Consider the following 19,315-nt stretch of genomic DNA (forward strand, 5'->3'; position numbering starts at 1 on the left):
TATTTTTTTAAACTGGCATCTCACCCATAGAATCAGCCCCAGACTCGGTTTGTACTCGCAAGATTTTAGAAGATTGAGGGGGTATCTTATAGAAACTTACAAAATTCTTAAGGGGTTGGACAGGCTAGATGCAGGAAGATTGTTCCAGATGTTGGGGAAGTCCAGAACAAGGGGTCACAGTTTAAGGATAAGGGGTAAATCTTTTACGACCGAGATGAGAAAAACATTTTTCGCACAGAATCTCTGGAATTCACTGGCACAGAAGGTAGTTGAGGCCTGTTCATTGGCTGTATTTAAGAGGGAGTTAGATGTGGCCCCTGTGGCTAAAGGGATCAGGGGGTATGGAGAGAAGGCAGGTACATGATACTGAGTTGGATGATCAGCCATGATCATATTGAATGGTGGTGCAGGCTCGAAGGGACAAATAGCCCACTCCTGCACTTAATTTCTATGTTTCTATGTTTCCCTCTCCTCACCCCTCTCCCTCTCCCACCCATCACTCTCTCCCCCACCCCCCTTCCCGCTCTACCCCACCCCCTTACCTCTCTTCCCCCGCCCCCTTCCCCTACCCCTCTGTCCCTCTTCCACCAGTCCCTCTACCCCTCCCTACCCACTCTTCCACTTCTCTCCCCTTACATCACCCCTCTCCCTCCCTCACCCCTCTCTCTTCCCCTCCCTGTCCCACCCCTTCCCCTACCCCTCTATCCCTCTTCCACCACTCCCCCGTCCCTCTTCCACCACTCCCGCTACCCCTCCCTCCCTCCCCACTCTTCCACTTCTCTCCCCTTCTCTCCTCCCCCTCTCCCTCTCCTCACCCCTCTTCCATCCCTCTCTCCCCCACCCTTCCCTCTCTACCCCACCCCCTTCCCTCTCTCCCCGCCCCCTTCCCCTCTGTCCCTCTTCCACCACTCCCCCTACCCTTCCCTCTCCCACTTCTCTCCCCTTACCCCACCCCTCTCCCTCCTCCACCCCTGTCTCCCCCTCCCTTCCCCTCTCTCCCCCACCCCTTCCTCTACCCCTCTGTCCCTCTTCCACCACTCCCCCTGTCCCACTTCCACCACTCCTGCTACCCCTCTCCCCCTCCCTCCCTCCCTACTCTTCCACTTCTCTCCCCCCCTCCCCCCCCACACTCTTTCCCCTCTCTCCCCCCACCCTCTCCCCCCACCCCTCTCCCCCTCCCTCCACACTCTTCCCCCTCCCTCCACACTCTTCCCCCTCCCTCCACACTCTTCCCCCTCTCCTTCCTCATTCCCTTACCGTGCATAGTCTCTGTCTTTAAGAAGGAACTACAGATGCTGGAAAATCGAAGGTAGACATAAAAAAAGCTGGATAAACTCAGCGGGTGCGGCAGCATCTATGGAGCGAATTGAATGGTCAACGTTTTTGGCCGAAACGCGGAAGAAGGGTTTCGGCCAAAAACGTTGCCCTTTTCCTTCAGTCCTTAGATGCTGCTGCACCCGCTGAGTTTATCCAGCATTTTTGTTGTTGTACCAGCCTCTCTCTCTCTGCCCTTCTCTCTTCTCTCGACTCATGCACGCCCGCTCCAACCCCTCCCCCCCCCTTCACCTCTCTCCCCATCCTCTTCTCCCCCCCCCATCCCCCTCTCCCTCTCCACCCTCCTCCTCCCCTTCCTCACACAATATTTTTTGTGGGGGCGGGTCCACAGTGTGTGTGACTGTTTGTGGAGGCAGCCACGCGCTCTCCATTCAACAAGACGCTCATCTGTTTGTGGAGGCGCGTGCTTAGTATGTGACCAAAGATCTTATAGCGGAACTCTCCGCTACAAGATCTTTGTGTGTGACGACACACGCTCCCCCCCCCCCCCCCCCCCCCTTTGGTGCAGGAGGCGCGCGCAGCATCTGAACGCTCAGCGAATATTCGAATTCTTCACTAACCGTCATTCTGACTTTGCTTGTGAAGTGAAAAGTCCTGAATTGCATTTGTCTGATGCAGGAAGATTGTTCCCGATGTTGGGGAAGTCCAGGACAAGCGGGTCACAGTTTAAGGATAAAGGGGAAATCCTTTAGTACTGAGATGAGGAAAACATTTTTCACACAGATAGTGGTGAGTCTCTGGAACTCTCTGCCACAGAAGGTAGTTGATGCCAGTTCATTGGCTATATTTAAGAGCGAGTTAGATGTGGCCCTTGTGGCTAAAGGGATCAGGGGGTATGGAGAGAAGGCAGGTACAGGATATTGAGTTGGATGATCAGCCATGATCATATTGAATGGTGGTGCAGGCTCGAAGGGCCGAATGGCCTACTCCTGCACTTAATTTCTATGCTTCTATGTTTCCCTCTCCTCACCCCTCTCCCTCTCCCACCCATCCCTCTCTCCCCCACCCCCCTTCCCTCTCTACCACCACCCCCTTACCCCTACCCCTCTGTCCCTCTTTCACCACTCCCCCTACCCCTCCCTCCCCACTCTTCCACTTCTATCCCCTTACCCCACGCCTCTCCCACCCCCACCCCTCTCTCTTCCCCTCCCTTCCCCTCTCTTCCCCACCCCTTTCCCTACCCCTCTGTCCCTCTTCCACCACTCCCCCATCTCTCTTCCTCCACTCCCGCTACCCCTCTACCCCTCCCTCCCTCCCCACTCTTCCACTTCTCTCCCCCTTCTCTCCTCCCCTCTCCCTCTCCTCACCCCTCTCCCTCTCCCATTCCTCTCTCCCCCATCCCCCTTCCCTCTCTACCCCACCCCCTTCCCTCTCTCCCCCCACCCCCTTCCCCATATCCCTCTGTCCCTCTTCCATCACTCCCCCTACCCCTCTCCTCCTCCCTCCCCACTCTTCCACTTCTCTCCCCCTTCCCCTCCACTCTCCCTCCCCACTCTTTCCCCTCTCTCCCCCACCCCTCTCCCCCTCCCTCCCTCCTCCCCATCTTCCCCATCCCCCCTCCCCCACATCTCTCTCCCCATCTCTCACCCCCTACCCGCGCTCTCCTTTCCCTCCCAAATCTATCCCGTTTCCTCCTCCTCCTCTCCCCTCCCTCCCCTCTTCTCACCCCCCCCCCCCCCCCCCCCCCGCAAATGCCGTTGGGGAAACAGACCCAACGGGTCTGCACTTGGTCTAGTTACCCATAAAAATGTATGGGTAAAAAACAAGGTGCATATTTGTTACAAAAGATAAAACTTTTAACAATTGAATTGTACCTGAGAAGAGTTGCAACAAACAAACTATTTGCGGAACACAGAGCACAATTGACAGGTCTCCAAAATCTGATCTGATAAACCTGTGCACTATTGGGGGCAGATTTAACTGTTGGATGTGCCACTTTTTGAATAAGCAGGAGTATAAGGGTGAAAATCAATAGCCCAGACATAAAAGCCACGAAATATGTAGAATTCTCATTAATTATCTTCAGAAAATCAGCCAATCCAGCATAAGAATCTACCAAATTTAATGATTTGTACGAGGGAATTAAATGTAACCTCTCCAAGTTTGCGAATGACACAAGCTGGGGGGCAGTGTGAGCTGCGAGGAGGATGCTATGAGGCTGCAGGATGACTTGGATAGGTTGGGTGATTGGGCAGATGCATGGCAGATGCAGTTTAATGTGGATGAACGTGAGGTTATCCACTTTGGTGGCAAGAACAGGAAGGCAGATTATTATCTCAATGGTGTCAGATTGGGAAAAGGGAGGTGCAATGAGACCTCGGTGTGCTTACACATCAGTCACTGAAAGTAAGCATGCAGGTACAGCAGGCAGTGAAGAAAGCTAGTGGTGTGTGAGACTTCGTTGCAAGAGGATTTGTGTTTAGGAGCAAGGTGGTCCTACTGCAGTTGTATAGGCCCCTGGTGCAACCACACCTGGAGCATTGTGTGCAATTTTGGTCTCCTAATTTGGGGAAGGACATTATTACTATTGAGGGAGTGCAACATAGGTTCACCAGGTTAATTCCGGGGATGGCAGGACTGACATATGATGAAAGAATGGGCCGATTGGGCTTGTATTTACTGGAATTTAGAAGGATGAGGGGATCTTATAGAAACATATAAAATTCTTAAAGGATTGGACAGGGTAGATGCAGGAAAAATGTTCCCGATGTTGGGGGAGTCCAAAACCAGGGGTCACAGTTTAAGAATAAGGGGTAGGCCATTTAGGGCTGAGATGAGGAAATATTTCTTCACCCAGCGAGTTGTGAATCTGTGGAATTCTCTGCCACAGAAGGCAGTGGAGGTCACTTCACTGGATGTTTTCAAGAGAGAGTTAGATTTATCTCTTAGGACTAAAACAATCAAGGGATATGGGGGAAAAGCAGGAACGGGGTACTGATTTTAGATGATCAGCCATGATCATATTAAATGGCGGTGCCGGCTCGAAGGGCTGAATGGCCTACTCTTGCACCTATTTTTCTATGTTTCTATGGGACATAATCTTGCTTGGCAGTATATTATGATATCCAAAATATTCTCAAAGATTTGTGCAAAATCTGCAAAATTTGTACCTTCTCCTCTGTTCCGCTGAAATTGTAAGAAGGATAAGAAAAATGGGGTATTGAATGATATTTAGGGTGTGCGAGTGGGTTGAGGGGGTTTAATAGTTTAGATAAATCATCTTCTAAACCTTTAATTTAATTAATCCTTTAATTTGAATACATTAAATCAAAAATATGTTGCATGTACATAAGTGTACTCTGTGAGTGCTCAATCAATAACAAAGCCCACTGCAGACTTTACAATACATGTGGAATACAAAGAGCTCAAATATAGTGTGTGCAGTTTATTCAAGGTCTTGTCACAGATTGTCTGTTGAGCAGTTTGTCACATGACACTATTCCGAAAGCACCAATTATTGTTCACAGGGAATATTACATATGCTGCAATGCCAAACTTTACTGGGATCTGCAAGCTGGTGAGGAAACAAAACAAAGAACATTGTATGTTGGAGTTCAGAACCCACAATATTGTACACATTAAATGCAGAGTCTGCCTCTTGTTGGTTCTATTATAAGAAATGATGTCAAAAAAAGATTTATGAACAATGGTGACAATTTTCACAGCTGTGCGATGGTTATAGTTTGGCTGGGACACAACAGGAAGCTCGTGATTTTCAGACTGCAAAGTTTTTGTCCAAGTTGAGAACAACAATTTTTTTATATAAAGCTGCAGTGATGGAATATCAAACTGACTCTTGCTGATGAAAAACGACTTGGAATTATAAAGTAACCTTCACAATGCCAGAACTGCACAGGACAGTTTACAACTAATTTGTTGGGGAGATGAGAGTGCCTGGGCTTTTGCCAAGACTGCATTTGATTGAGTGCGGCCTCTAGGAGCACTAGTAAAATTTGAAATCAAAGGGCAACAAGGGGAATACACTCCAATGGTTGCAGTCATATCACACTTAAAAGGAAGCTATTTGGGGTTGCTCAAAAGCTACCTTTCCAGCTCTAGGACATTGCTGTACAGATATTTTCTGCTGTTTCATCAAAAAACAACCTTACAGAAATGTTCACTGATTATGCAATGCAATTCCAAGTGCAACTTCTCAGAAAATGTTGAATGTAAACATGGACAGTTTCAAGTCCTAGGCTACATTCCAGCCTAGGAATTTGTGCCCTAAGAGTATCAGATGGTGAACATCTTCAACAAGGAAGAGTCTAACCACCTATCCTTAACAACTCATGTAGGAAGGAACTGCAGATGCTGGTTTTTACCGAAGATAGACACAAACTGCTGGACTAACTCAGCGGTAGGAGACTGAAGAAGGATTCGACCCGGAGATGCTGTGTGATCCGCTGACTTACTCCAGATTATTATCTAATTGGTGTCAAGTTGGGAAAAAGAGATGTACAACGGGATCTGGGGGTCCTTGTTCATCAGTCAATGAAAATAAGCATGCAGGTACAGCATGCAGTGAAGAAAGCAAATGGCATGTTGGCTTTCATAACAAGAGGAGTTGAGTATAAGAGCAAAGAGGTCCTTCTGCAGTTGTACAGGGCCCTAGTGAGACCACACCTGGAGTATTGTGTGCCGTTTTGGTCCCCTAATTTGAGGAAGGACATTCTTGCTATTGAGGGAGTGCAGCGTAGGATCACAATGTTAATTCCTGGGAGGCTGGGCTTGTATACTCTGGAATTTAGAAGGATGAGAGAGGATCTCATTGAAACATATAAGATTATTAAGGGTTTGTACACGGTAGAGGCAGGAAACATGTTCCCGATGTTGGGGAAGTCCAGAACCAGGGGCCACAGTTTAAGAATAAGGGGTAAGGCATTTAGAACGGAGACGAGTTGTCTTTTTCACTTTTTCACACAGAGAGTTGTGAGTCTCTGGAATTCTCTGCCTCAGAGGGCGGTGGAGGTCGGTTCTCTGGATACTTTCAAGAGAGAGCTAGATAGGGCTCTTAAAGATAGCGGAGTTAGGAGATATGGGGAGAAGACAGGAATGGGGTATTGATTGTGGATGATCAGCCATGAACACATTGAATGGCGGTGCCGGCTCGAAGGGCCGAATGGCCTACTCCTGCACCTATTGTCTATTGTCCAGAATTTTGTGTCTATCTACTTTTAACAACTCAATGGCATCACTGTCACCGTGTCATGCACAGTCAAAATCCTAGGATCTTCATTGACCTGAAACTCAGTTGGACCAGCTACATAAATACTCTGACTTATCGTGTATTGAATAATTCACCTTCCTAATTGAAAATACCATCCAGCTGCAGCATGGCAGGTGACCATTTGGACTGTCATGTCTGTCCCAATGCTTGGATGAGTCACTTGCTTGGATGAATCCAGCTCCAACAGCATTCAAAAACCTGAAAACCATTTAAATCAAATGAAGTCTGCTTCAATGGTATGTCACCCACCACCTTCAATACACCTCAGGCAGTGTGGCAGAAGGAGGTGTACATTCTCCAGAAGGGCAAGGAGTTCATGAATGGGCCTCACTTCCATCTTCTCAAGCACAATTAGGAACCGGGAATAGTTATGAATCTTTCTGGAGTGCTCACATACTGGAGAAACATAGTTGCCATTTTGAAAAATCAAGGCACTGAATATAGGAATGAAGTAATAAGCAGGTAATGTTCTTAAGAGACTTTTAGGAAAGGTCTTGAAGAGATAATCAGGGAAGTTTTATAATACAGCTTAAAAAACGAGTTTTTCATCAGTTTTCCAAAACTATTGTAGTAACCCCTCATTATAACAGACCACAGAGAGGAGGGGGTGGGGGTGGTGTCTGTTATTGCCTCTATAACTGAGTGAAGGATTATAATTGTAGAAGTAGTAGAAACAAACAAGTGCAGATGCTGGTTAATACACAAAAGGACACAATGTGCTGAAGTAACTCATCAAACCAGGCAGCATCTCTGGAGAACAATGCTGGATGATGTTTCGGGTCACGACCCTTCTTCACACTCCCAGTCTGGAACTAGGCCTGGAGTCCAGGTGAGTTGAAGCATGATTCGGCAGGGTCATTGGTCATGGCCTGTGGGTGCAGGTGAGGGCCGGCGGTGGCAGAAGCGGCCTGGGAGCATCTGAGGAAGTTGTGTGGGCCGTTGGTGGCGGCAGTTGGTCCAGCCAGCAAGCAGCCGGGGAGGTAGTGCAGGCCAGCGGTGGCATTGGCAGTCTGGCCTGGAAGTAGCCAGGAAAGTGGTGCGGACTGACGGTGAAATCACCAGGAATGGCATCGGCAGCCCGGCCTGGCAGCGGAGTTCAGTAGATCCGTCTGTAAAAACTGATATCCGTGATAAAGAGGTCCATAATAATGAGAGTCACTGTATTTATATTGTCTTTGCTATTTGCTATATTTAAGCTGCATGCAGATAATATTACTATTTAACGTGCCTGCTCTGAATTAGTTTTGTGTCAGGATGTAACTTTGAATCAATGTCAAAATTGACATGAATCATTTGTCAGTGAAGAAAATATCCCTGGGAAGAGATAATTTGGGAAGGATGAAGGGATTTTGTGCATTAATTACAGTAAGAGAGGTGAGTTACAAGGAACATTTCTCCTTTTAGCTTTGCTATGTGTCTTTCATTCTGTCGTTAAGTGTAATAGAAATTTCTGTCTTCGATACCTATTGTACGAAACAGAAGGAAACAAAGTGCAGCCAAACTGGATATTATTGAATAAAATGAATGCGATTATATTAATTCATTTTACAATCTGCTTAAATAACTGACTGAAAAAAGACAGAGCCCACAAGAAATACAAATTAGGAAACTGGCTGTTGAAAATGTGATTACATTTTGATCTCATTCAGCCTACATATGGCCAAGGGCTGACGCAGGCAGAAGAAATGGATTAGGGTGCTAGTGTATTGTCCTGTGCTTGGGGAGGAGTATTCTATTGAACATTGAATAGATTATCCAACAGATGGATAGAGATTGGTCAAAATAACCAGATGTGGCCCCTTTATTAGAGTGTTTTGATTTGCAATCTGATCCTCTGTGATGTAGGTAGAATAGTATATTGTTATATGAATACTGGATAGCTATGAATGCAGTACTAACCCCATGTTATTCTTGAAAATGTATTCTCAAGAAATGAGAACAATTAATTATTGCCGTAACAATTTTAGTATTTATTAGCAAATCGTGCCAATTCTTACCAACGCTTGGATCCTTGTCCCAGCTTTGAAATATTAATAATTTGTCAATTAAATTACTATTTATATTCTACTTAACTGAAACATATCCAATTATTTTGTTCACTGATGCCTGAAGAGAATTTTTAATTCACTATGGTAGAAGTAATTGAGATATTGGGAGGGTTTGTCCGAGGTGATTAACAGTGTTGAGTTTAGGAGAGGAGTGAAGTACGTTTGTGGGCCAGTTGTCTATTGTTGTAGTGCCATTTCTGGAAATTGATAGATATATATGAATGTAAACAAACAAATGTAATAGTCTATTAAAACAACAGATCTAATTAGACTTGAAGGTCCATTATTCTAACATTGAGTAGACTCGGCTTGTACTCGCTAGAATTTAGAAGATTGAGGGGGGATCTTATAGACACGTACAAAATTCTTAAGGGGTTGGACAAGCTAGATGCAGGAAGATTGTTCCCGATGTTGGGGAAGTCCAGAACAAGGGGTCACACTTTAAGGATAAGGGGGAAATCTTTTAGGAGCGAGATGAGAAAAACATTTTTCACACAGAGAGTGGTGAATCTGTGGAATTCTCTGCCACAGAAGGTAGTTGAGGCCAGTTCATTGGCTATATTTAAGAGGGAGTTAGATGTGGCCCTTGTGGCTAAAGGTATTAGTGGGTATGGAGAGAAGGCAGGTACAGGATACTGAGTTGGATGATCAGCCATGATCATATTGAATGGCAGTGCAGGCTCGAAGGGCCGAATGGCCTACTCCTGCACCTATTTTCCATGTTTCTATGTTTCTATGAAAACAAGGAATCAAAAGGAATATGGTAAGTTAATGGCAAAATGTCAGGACAGAAATAGAAGATATTTTCTCCACCTCTGGTAACAGTTGGGAAAACCAGAACTGCATGTGGGTTCTATAATGGAACCTCCTTGTGGAGACAACTTTAGAAAACTACTAACCATTGTTGATAACTGACCTGGACAATATCCCAGCTCTCCATGCTGATCCACAGTCTCAATTTCCCATCCCCTGACTGATTTTGTCTCTTTCCTGGCCCGGTCTGCCTTTCTCAATCTTGTCTCTTCTTCTCTGCAACCTCTGCTGTTTTGTTCCCACATGTTCTATCTTCTATCCATATCCTGAAAGTTCAGCAAAATGAGCAGTGTGATCAAAGTTGCAGAATTCTCCCAAGGAACCATCAAACCATTCTCCTGACAGGCCCAACTTCCAATCCTCCCCTGAGAAAAAACTGTGTGTGGTTATGAATTCTTCAGCTTTTTCTTGTAAACAGATTTTTTGGACAATTAAGTAAAATGAAAATGTGTTCAATTCATCCTTTCGTACCTCCAAGGCTTATTGGCTCCTTGTTGAAATTTCTGGTCAAAATTGATGTTTGACATAGAAATCAAAAGCTATTCTTTAACGTGAATATAACATTTTAAAATCAGTTAGGCCAGGAACTCTTCCGTTGATCCAGTCGCGTTTATAATTAGCAGAAAATTGGAGGCAATAATTACTAAGGAGGGGGCCAATCCATTCACGACGAGATATCAAGGTGCCAAAAGAGTCGAGAGGAACCTGCACCCAGGAGAGTGAGCAAGTGTGGAGGGATGGGAAGGTAGGGGACACTGGCAGCAGGGGAGAGGCCTGTGACTGCTGTTGGTCTCATATCAATGAGAGCGAGGTATGTTGAAACATGGGGAAAACTGAGCTGGATTTTAAAACAGAACAAGTTCCTCTAAATTACATAGATACATAGAAAATAGGTGCAGGAGTAGGCCAATCGGCCCTTTGAGCCAGCACCATCATCCAATGTGATCATGGCTGATCATCCACAATCAGTACCACGTTCCTGCCTTCATCTCCCTTGATTCCGCTAGCCCTAAGAGCTCTATCTAACTCTCTTTTGAATGCATCCAGTGAATCGGCCTCCACTGCCTTCTGAGGCAGAATTCCACAAATTCACAACTCTGGGACTTTATACAAATTATACAACCTGACTATTTAAGATCTTGGTTTAATTGTTTTTTTACCTTTGTTGTGTAGCTAAAAGATAGTTTAGCTTCTGCCTTTAAATCATAAATACATCCCTGGATCATACATATTTCATTATTAGTTTTAACATAATACCAAAATCTGTAGTGACTTACAGGAAATTAAGTGTGCTTCCATTCATGGATTCTGTGGAAACCACAATCAAAGATGACTAGTTACTTCACTGTTAGGGATTTTATGATAACAAATATACATTACCTGATTCAAATATTTTACATCAAAGGATACAGTGACAGACAGCAACCATGCGAGTAATATGTGCAGCTGCTTAAGAATCTTCCCACAATAGGCCATCAATTAAGAATGGACAGTCCTGAATATACCGAAACATTGTGCCATTGTCGAGACATTTGCTTCTGTGTTGCGATGCAGAGATCAGATCTCTTATTTATTGCCCTGGAAACACTAACTCCTGCTGGGGTGGATCATTGTGACCATCATGGACAATATTTATTTGATATTGGCTGCCCAATAAAGGAAGCAAAAAATCAGACAGGAAAAGGTGAATAAAAAAAATTCCACTGCAATAAGAACTTGTATTCATGTAATACTTTTAACATAGTAAAATATAATGATGAAATAATAAGGTAATTATAGCATATTTATCATTTTGTTCCAGTCATAAATTCATGTTGTGGAATTTGGAACTAGATCAGCAAAATTACATGCTTATGCTATTGCAAATAACATTATGCTTCCTCTTCAAAATAAGCTTCTCTATTATTATAGCAGGAAATGTCTTCTTCACTCATAAAGCTGTTAATGTGAAGTATTTTCTTTTTTAGTCATATCTTTCAAGTCTTCAGTTGTATTCACACATTTGTGAATTTGTCTTCAGTTTGTCTTCACAAATCAGCTATTAAGTCTTGCAATCATTTGGTGTATATCACAGACACAGGATGTTCCATGACTGGAGAAGATGAAATAATCTTTGAAGTTTATGTGCTGTTGCAAGGCTTAAATCCTCAGAGGATACTTCCATAATATAATATTATTATGAAAAGGCAACAGTGAATTACTCCACAGTTGTATACATTTCACAATGGATAAATCCCTCAGGAAACTACAATCTCTCCCCACTGCACCTAACCCTCCCCTCTTTGTAGAAAACAGCTGAATATCATCATGTTTGTAGTTACCGCCATTTGCATTGATTTTACAGATGGATTGCCAGGTACAATTATGCAATATTAACAGTTATTTAAAAAAGAACAAAAGGTTATATTCAGTTTAATCATTCAATAATTGAGTGGGAACATAACCTCAATGGTTCAATTGTCAGTTACTTTTGATACTTAAGAACACTGTGTACAGAAAAAGTGTCTCATATAACTTGATCCGGTAAATTATTAATAGTGATTCAAATGATTCAAATGCATGACATGTGCACCTTTCTGTATCAAATGCTGGAAGGGATTACATTTCAATACCATCCAAGTACTTGATGAAAAACCGTCAATTTAACCACTGATGCAGAATCTTTTTTTACAGTAGCTAGATACATTTGTTAGGTACTAAATTATCAGACCAACCAATAAGAAATTTTCAAGAAGGAACTGCAGATGCTAGAAAATCGAAGGTAGACAAAAGTGCTGGAGAAACTCAGCGGGTACGGCAGCATCTCCTATAGTATCTTTGGGCAGCATCTATGGAGCAAAGGAAGATAAGATATTTTACTACTGTCTCCTCTCATTCTATTTGATTGATAGTAAAGTGATCTATCAATCAGACGAATTACAGATGACGATGAGTCAGAGTATATGAGGGAGATCGATCGACTAACCAAATGGTGCCAGAATAACAGTCTTGCTGTCAACGTCAGTAAAAACAAGGAACCGATTATTGACTTTGGAAGAGAAATGTCGAGGATCCACAAACCTGTCTAAATCAAAGGGACAGTAGTGGAAAGAGTCAAAAACTTCAAATTCCTGGGCGTGCATATCTCTGAATATCTGACCTAGGCCCAGCACATTGATGCAATCCTAAAAAAAGCCCCCAATGCCTCTACTTCCTTAGAAGATTGAGGAAATTCGGTATGTCAGCTAATACTCTCTTGAATTTCTACAGGTGTACAGGAGAGTTGGTTGCATCATGGCCTGGTTCGGCAACTCAAACGCCGAGGAATGTTGAAGATTTCAAAAAGTAGTAAACACTGCCCAGTCCATCATGGGTGCTGACATCCCCACCATCGAAGGAATCTACAGGAGTCCCTGTCTTATAAAGGCAGCCAGCTTCATCAGAGACCCACATCACCCTGGCCACACACTCATTTCATCGGGAAGAAGGTACAGGAGCCTGAAAACTGCAACATCCAAGTTCAGGAATAGCTACTTCCCTACAACCATCAGGCTATTAAACACTTCAACCTCCAAAAAAGGACTGAACTTCATAGACTTGGGGGCATTGTTTTTGTCTTTGCACTATTATTGTTTAGTTTTTTAATGTATAATGAACTTTGTTGTTGTTATTATGGTGATTACAGAGTATTATGTTTATATATCTGTTGTGCCACTGCAAGTAAGAATTTTATTATTCTGTTTCGGGATATATGACAATAAAACACTCCGTTTTCTAGGCCCCCATTCCCTCATCTTCACCATGGATGTCCAGTCACTCTACACCTCCATCCCCCACCAGGAGGGTCTCAAAGCCCTTCGTTTATTCCTCGACCGCAGAACCAACCAATCCCCGTCTACCGATACTCTCCTCCGCCTAGTGGAGCTGGTCCTTACCCTTTAATAACTTTTCATTTGTCTCCTCCCATTTCCTCCAAATACAAGGCGTAGCTATGGGCACGCGCATGGGCCCTAGCTATGCCTGCCTCTTTGTTGGGTATGTCGAACAATCCTTGTTCGAGGCGTACTGTGGCCCTATCCCAGAACTCTACCTCCGCTACATCGATGACTGCATTGGTGCTACCTCCTGCACCCATGCAGAACTCACTGACTTCATCCATTTCACCACTCAAATACACCTGGACCATTTCCGACATCTTCCTACCATTTCTTGACCTCACTATCTCCATCGCAAGTGATAGACTACTGACCGACATCCACTATAAACCCACTGACTCCCATGGCTATCTGGACTACACTTCCTCCCACCCTGCTTCCTGTAAGGACTCCATCCCCTACTCCAAATTCCTCCGTCTACGCCACATCTGCACCCAGGATGAGATGTTCCAAACCAGAGCATGGTCCTCATTCTTCAGGGAACAGGGGTTCCCCTCTTCTACTATAGATGAGGCTCTCACCAGGGTCTCTTCTATACACTGTGACTCTGCTCTCACTCCCCATCCCCCCCACTCATGAGTTCTCCTTGTCCTCACCTTCCACCCTAGCAGCCGTCACATACAACAAATAATCCTCTGACATTTTTGCCACCTCCAACGTGATCCCACCACTTGCACATCTTCCCATCTCCTCCCCTGTCTGCCTTCCGCAGAGACCGCTCCCTCCGTAACTCCCTGGTCAATTCGTCCCTTCCCACCCGAACCATCCCCTCTCCGGGCACTTTCCCTTGCAACCGCAGGAAATGCTTCACTTGTCGTTTTACCTCCCCCCTTGACTCCATTCAAAGACCCAAGCAGCCTTTCCAGGTGCGGCAGAGGTTCACCTGCACCTCCTCCAACCTCATTTATTGCATCTGCTGCTCTAGGTGTCAGCTGCTCTACATCGGTGAGACCAAGCGTAGGCTTGGCGATCACTTCGTCCAACACCTCCGCTTGGTTCGCAATAACCAACCTGATCTCCAGGTGGCTCAGCACTTCAACTCCCCCTCCCATTCCGAATCCAACCTTTGTGTCCTGGGCCTCCTCCATGGCCAGAGGGAGGACCACCGTAAATTGGAAGAGCAGCACCTCATATTTAGCTTGGGCAGTTTGCACCCCAGCGGTATGAACATTGACTTCTCTAATTTCATGTAGTCCCTACTTTCTCCTCCCCTTCTCAGCTCTCCCTCACCCCACTGTCTCCACCTCTTCCTTTCGTCTTCCCGCCCCCCCCCCCCCCACCCTCTCATCAGTCTGAAGAAGGGTCTCGACCCGAAACGTTGCCTATTTCCTTCGCTCCATAGTTGCTGAGTTAAGTCTATCACAGTCGCTGAGTTTCTCCAACATTTTTGTCTACCATAAAACACTCATAACTCTCTTGACTTGACTAGAATGATTGGAGAGGTCATTGTGTTTGGATTCCATTTCCCAATGCAGTGCAACCAACACAACCAGATTAAAGGAATTATATGCTGACTTCTGCTGCCTCAAACGCAAGAAGGAGGAGAATTCAATGTTCATACTTCTATGTCGGGGTCAAGGAAAGAGCGTTCACGTCGCGGCCCTGTTTCAACCAATCTTTCCACCACCACGCACAAGACGCACAAGAAGCGCAAGACAGACACCATTGTGCAGATGCCGAGAAGTGTGTTCAGCTCTGGCTGAACAACTTCTAATCTTGTGTGTGGACCCGATAAGAAGAAGAGACTTCTATGTCGTAAGCTACCCAAGCGGAATATACATCCAATTTGCATGTGGCCACACTCTGCCAAAGGAGTTGGCTCAAGACAGGAAAGTCTGTTGGGGATGGGAAGGAGAGTTAACATGGTTAGCCAACAGGAGATCCTGTAGGCCCTGACGGACTGAGTGCACTGTAAGTGTTTGACGACATAAATGATGACTGGATAATCTGTTCCCAGAGTTTGGAGTTGAGGGATAAATATTAACCAGGCCACTGTAAATATATTCCCTGCTTTTCATGATTTGGAATTTACTGGACAAATTTAATATCTCATCGTAAAGATGCACCTTCTACATGGCTGCACTGGATTACTGACGGATTATGGGATCTAAAGGTGTACAGGCACTGATGAGAGCTACTTTATCTCCATTGAAATCATGTTCTTACTAAAGTAAAAACAAGGAACTGCAGGTGCTGGTTACAAAAAAAAGGCACAAAGTGTGGGAGTAAATCAGTGGGTTAGGCAGCATCTCTGGAGAACATAGATACCATGATATTTCATGTTGGGATACTTCTACTAAACCATCTATTCTTTGTCTGGTGCTGGTTTGGATGTACGTCTTATCCTGTGCTTTTATAAGTAATCGCCTTGCATGATGTTTTTCAGGTTTTGATAAATTAAGAATTTAAAGATGCTTTATTTAATATGACCATCATCACATTTCTTGTGACAAATATTTGTAATAGCTTTTATTCATGAATATAAATGAATGCCTGCTTCTACCAGCTGTAAGAAGATTATTTAGGCAAATGCACAAAGAAAATACTGTTTCACTGTGGAAGTTATTCATCAAATATTCCATTGATTAAATACTCAGCAGCAAGCCTCCCCCCCCCCCCTCCTCCATTGATACAATCAGCACTTCTAAGCTTTTTAGCTTATGAGTACAAATTTGTTGCAAAGGTGAAGGTGAATGGGATAGTGGTCGGGCAAGAAGGGGAGGGGGTGGGGGTAGTTGTAGGATGCAGTGATTACATGTGATTCTCTGGTTACAGCTAAGTTATCATGCTTGTGACCAATGGATTGGCAATTAATACTACAATATTTATCTCTTCTTCTGCCAAGTATGCCACATTTAATGCAGCCTAGTTTCAAAACTGAAGCTTCTGAAGTTTGCTTCATAACATTATGTCCTGCTAACTATAGACATGCACAAGATCCAAAGCATTTCTGATGAATGGGGGGGAGGGGGGGGGGGGGGGGGTCTCACATCATTTGGAGGAGAACCTAGTAGTGTTTCCATGCACCTGTTGCCCTTGTTCTTCTTGGAGACAGATGTGCAGGCTCTGGAACTCAGATCATCAATACTACAGTACAGTACAGGACCGCACTACAACACAGTGGTGCAGTGATAGAGTTGCTGCCTCATAGTGCCAGAGACCTGGGTTTGATCCTGACTATGGGTGCTGTCTGTGTGGAGTTTGTACTGTGACTGCATGGGGTTTTTTTCTGGATGGTTTCCTCCCACATATCAAAGACATGCAGGTTTGTTGGTTCATTGGCATCTGTAAAATATCCCTAGTGTTAGTTTGTGGGATAACATAGAACTAGTGTACGGGTGATCAATGTTGACATTGACTCAGTGGGCCGATGGGTCGCTTTCCAGGCTGTATCTCTAACTCTGAACCAAACTCTAAAATAGTACAGCTGGTGTGTTGTTTGCCCTTTCTCTAAGCTATTTCTTGATATTGGGTGCAGTTTTGGTCTCCCAATTTGAGCAAAGGTTCACCAGGTTAATTCCTGGAATGGCGAGACTGACATATGATGAAAGAATGGGTCGACCGGGCTTGTGTTCACTGGAATTTAGTAGGATGAGAGGGGATCTTATTGAAACATATAAAATTCTTAAAGGATTGGGCAAGCTAGATGCAGGAAAAAATGTCCCGATGTTGGGGTGTCCAGAACCAGGGATCAGTTTAAGAATAAAGCGTAGGCCGTTTAGGACTGAGATGAGGATAAACTTCCTCACCCAGATAGTTGTGAATCTGTGGAATTCTCTGCCACAGAAGGCAGTGGAGGCCAATTCACTGGATGTGTTCAAGAGAGAGTTAGATTTAGCTCAGGGCTGAAGGAATCAAGGGATATGGGGAAAAGGCAGGAACGGGGTACTGATTTTAGATGATCAGCCATGATCATATTGAATGGCGGTGTTGGCTCGACTGGCCGAACGGCCTACTCCTGCACCTATTTTCTATGTTCCTATGTTTCTATGATATGAGGAATAAATTTAATTAACTGACAACTGGCTTCTGTCTTTATGATGTTCTCACTGAGAGGCCACTCCACTGCCATTATATCCTTGAATAGCTGTAGTTGTTTTATTCATTTCTGGTTTCCAACATAGAAGGGATAAATAATCCTCCTGTTGCCCTCCTTGCCAGCACGTGAACATTGCTGGTGCCTATTATCCTCTATTCTCTATCCTAACACAGTATGAATAAAATATTTCCATTTGGGGTAATTTTAAATGTATGCATTAGACTCAAGGTTCTCATAGATCAAATCACTGGTATTCTCAAGTTGCATTGTTGGAAATGAGATCAAACCTCAGGCTACATCATACTAATGCTGATGTTTCCTGAAGGCTTCCAGCTATTTCAGTAAGAAACAGTCTCTCAGTTTCAATTCTAATCAACATAGGATTGAATCACAGGCCTTTGGGGAAGCTAGAAAATTGCAGAAATATCTTCCACTCCCTTTGAAAGGTACCGCAGAGGAACCATTAAATTCCATTTGCCACTCGCCACATTCAGTGGCAGCAACAGTCTATGGATTGAGTGATGCTGACAGCAAGATTAATATATCACATCTCTGTCAAATAGCCTTCACTGAAAGTGTTGGCATATCATGGCAATGTGAAATATTTTCAGGATTTTACTCTGTACTCAATTTTTTGTGTTCTCAAAGGAGAAGGAAAACACTATGTTTATTCACTTTTCATGACCCAGGCATTATGGGCAAGGCCACCAGTTATTGTTCATCCATTTCCCTTGAAAAGGTGGTGGTGAGGCATCCACGTACCGCTGCAACCCTTTTAAGGAAGGTATTCCTATGATTGGAAAATAAGTTCCAGAGTTTAGATCCAGCAACAATGGAGGAATGACGATATGTGCCCAAGTCAGGGTGGAGCATGACTTGGAAGAGAATGCATTTCAAAGGTTCAAACAGGGCTGGATTTACGTATAAGCTTCATAAGCTTAAGTTTAGGGCCTCGAAATCTAGGGGGGCAAGGATCTAAAAGTGTCACACTGTCACTGTCGGGTAGTCATGGTCCTCTAGTCGTGGGGGTGGGGGATTGGGAGGGGGGGGGGGCTCACAAGTGAAATAGCCTAGGGCCTCTCTTCATCTAAATCCGGCCCTCGGTTCAAAGGTCAGTTTATTGTCACATGTAACAATTAAGGTACAGTGAAATTCAAATTACCATACAGCCATACGAAAAACAAAGCAACAAGACACACAACTACATAAAGGTTAATATAAACATCCACCACAGCGGATTCCCCACATTCCTCACTGAGATGGAAGGCAATAAAGTCCAATCTTCTTCCTCTTTATTCTCCTGCATACGAGGGAGACGAACCATCCGCAGTCGGGGCGATCGAAGCTACCGCAGCCGCCGATCGAAGCCCTCGCGTCGGGGTGATCGAAGCTCCCGCATCGGGGCGGTCGAAGCTCCTGTGGCTTGGAGTTGCCAAACTCAGTCTCTACCCAGAGACCGCGAGCTCCACGATGTCAAAGTCTGCAGGCTCCCACGGTTGGAGCTCCAAAGTCGATCCCTGACAGATCGCAAGCTCCATGATGTTAAGTCCTGCACACTAAAACATACATTTAACACATTCTAAAAAAACAACAAAGAAGGAAGGGACAGACAGACTGTTGGCGAGGCCATACATTTGGAGGGTAATGTGCTGCCTGAGATAGTGGTGACCCAGATCCAAAAAGGATTCAAAAGAAAATTTGATAAGCATCTGAGAAGAAAGAATTTGCAGGGCGAGGAAGAGAGGACTTGGCCTTGCCTAGAATCTGAATGATATGGTGCCTATTGGTGCATGATATATGCACATTTTTTACATGCTCGTGAATGAAACAATATTGTCAAAACAGATTTCATGATCATCAGCTCAACTGGAAAAACTAGGTGGCAATGATAGAAAATTCAATTTTGGCCCCGAGGCCATCACCTGTCTGCCAATTGGTC

Source organism: Amblyraja radiata, chromosome 7, assembly GCF_010909765.2.
Source record: "Amblyraja radiata isolate CabotCenter1 chromosome 7, sAmbRad1.1.pri, whole genome shotgun sequence".
NCBI lineage: Eukaryota > Metazoa > Chordata > Chondrichthyes > Rajiformes > Rajidae > Amblyraja > Amblyraja radiata.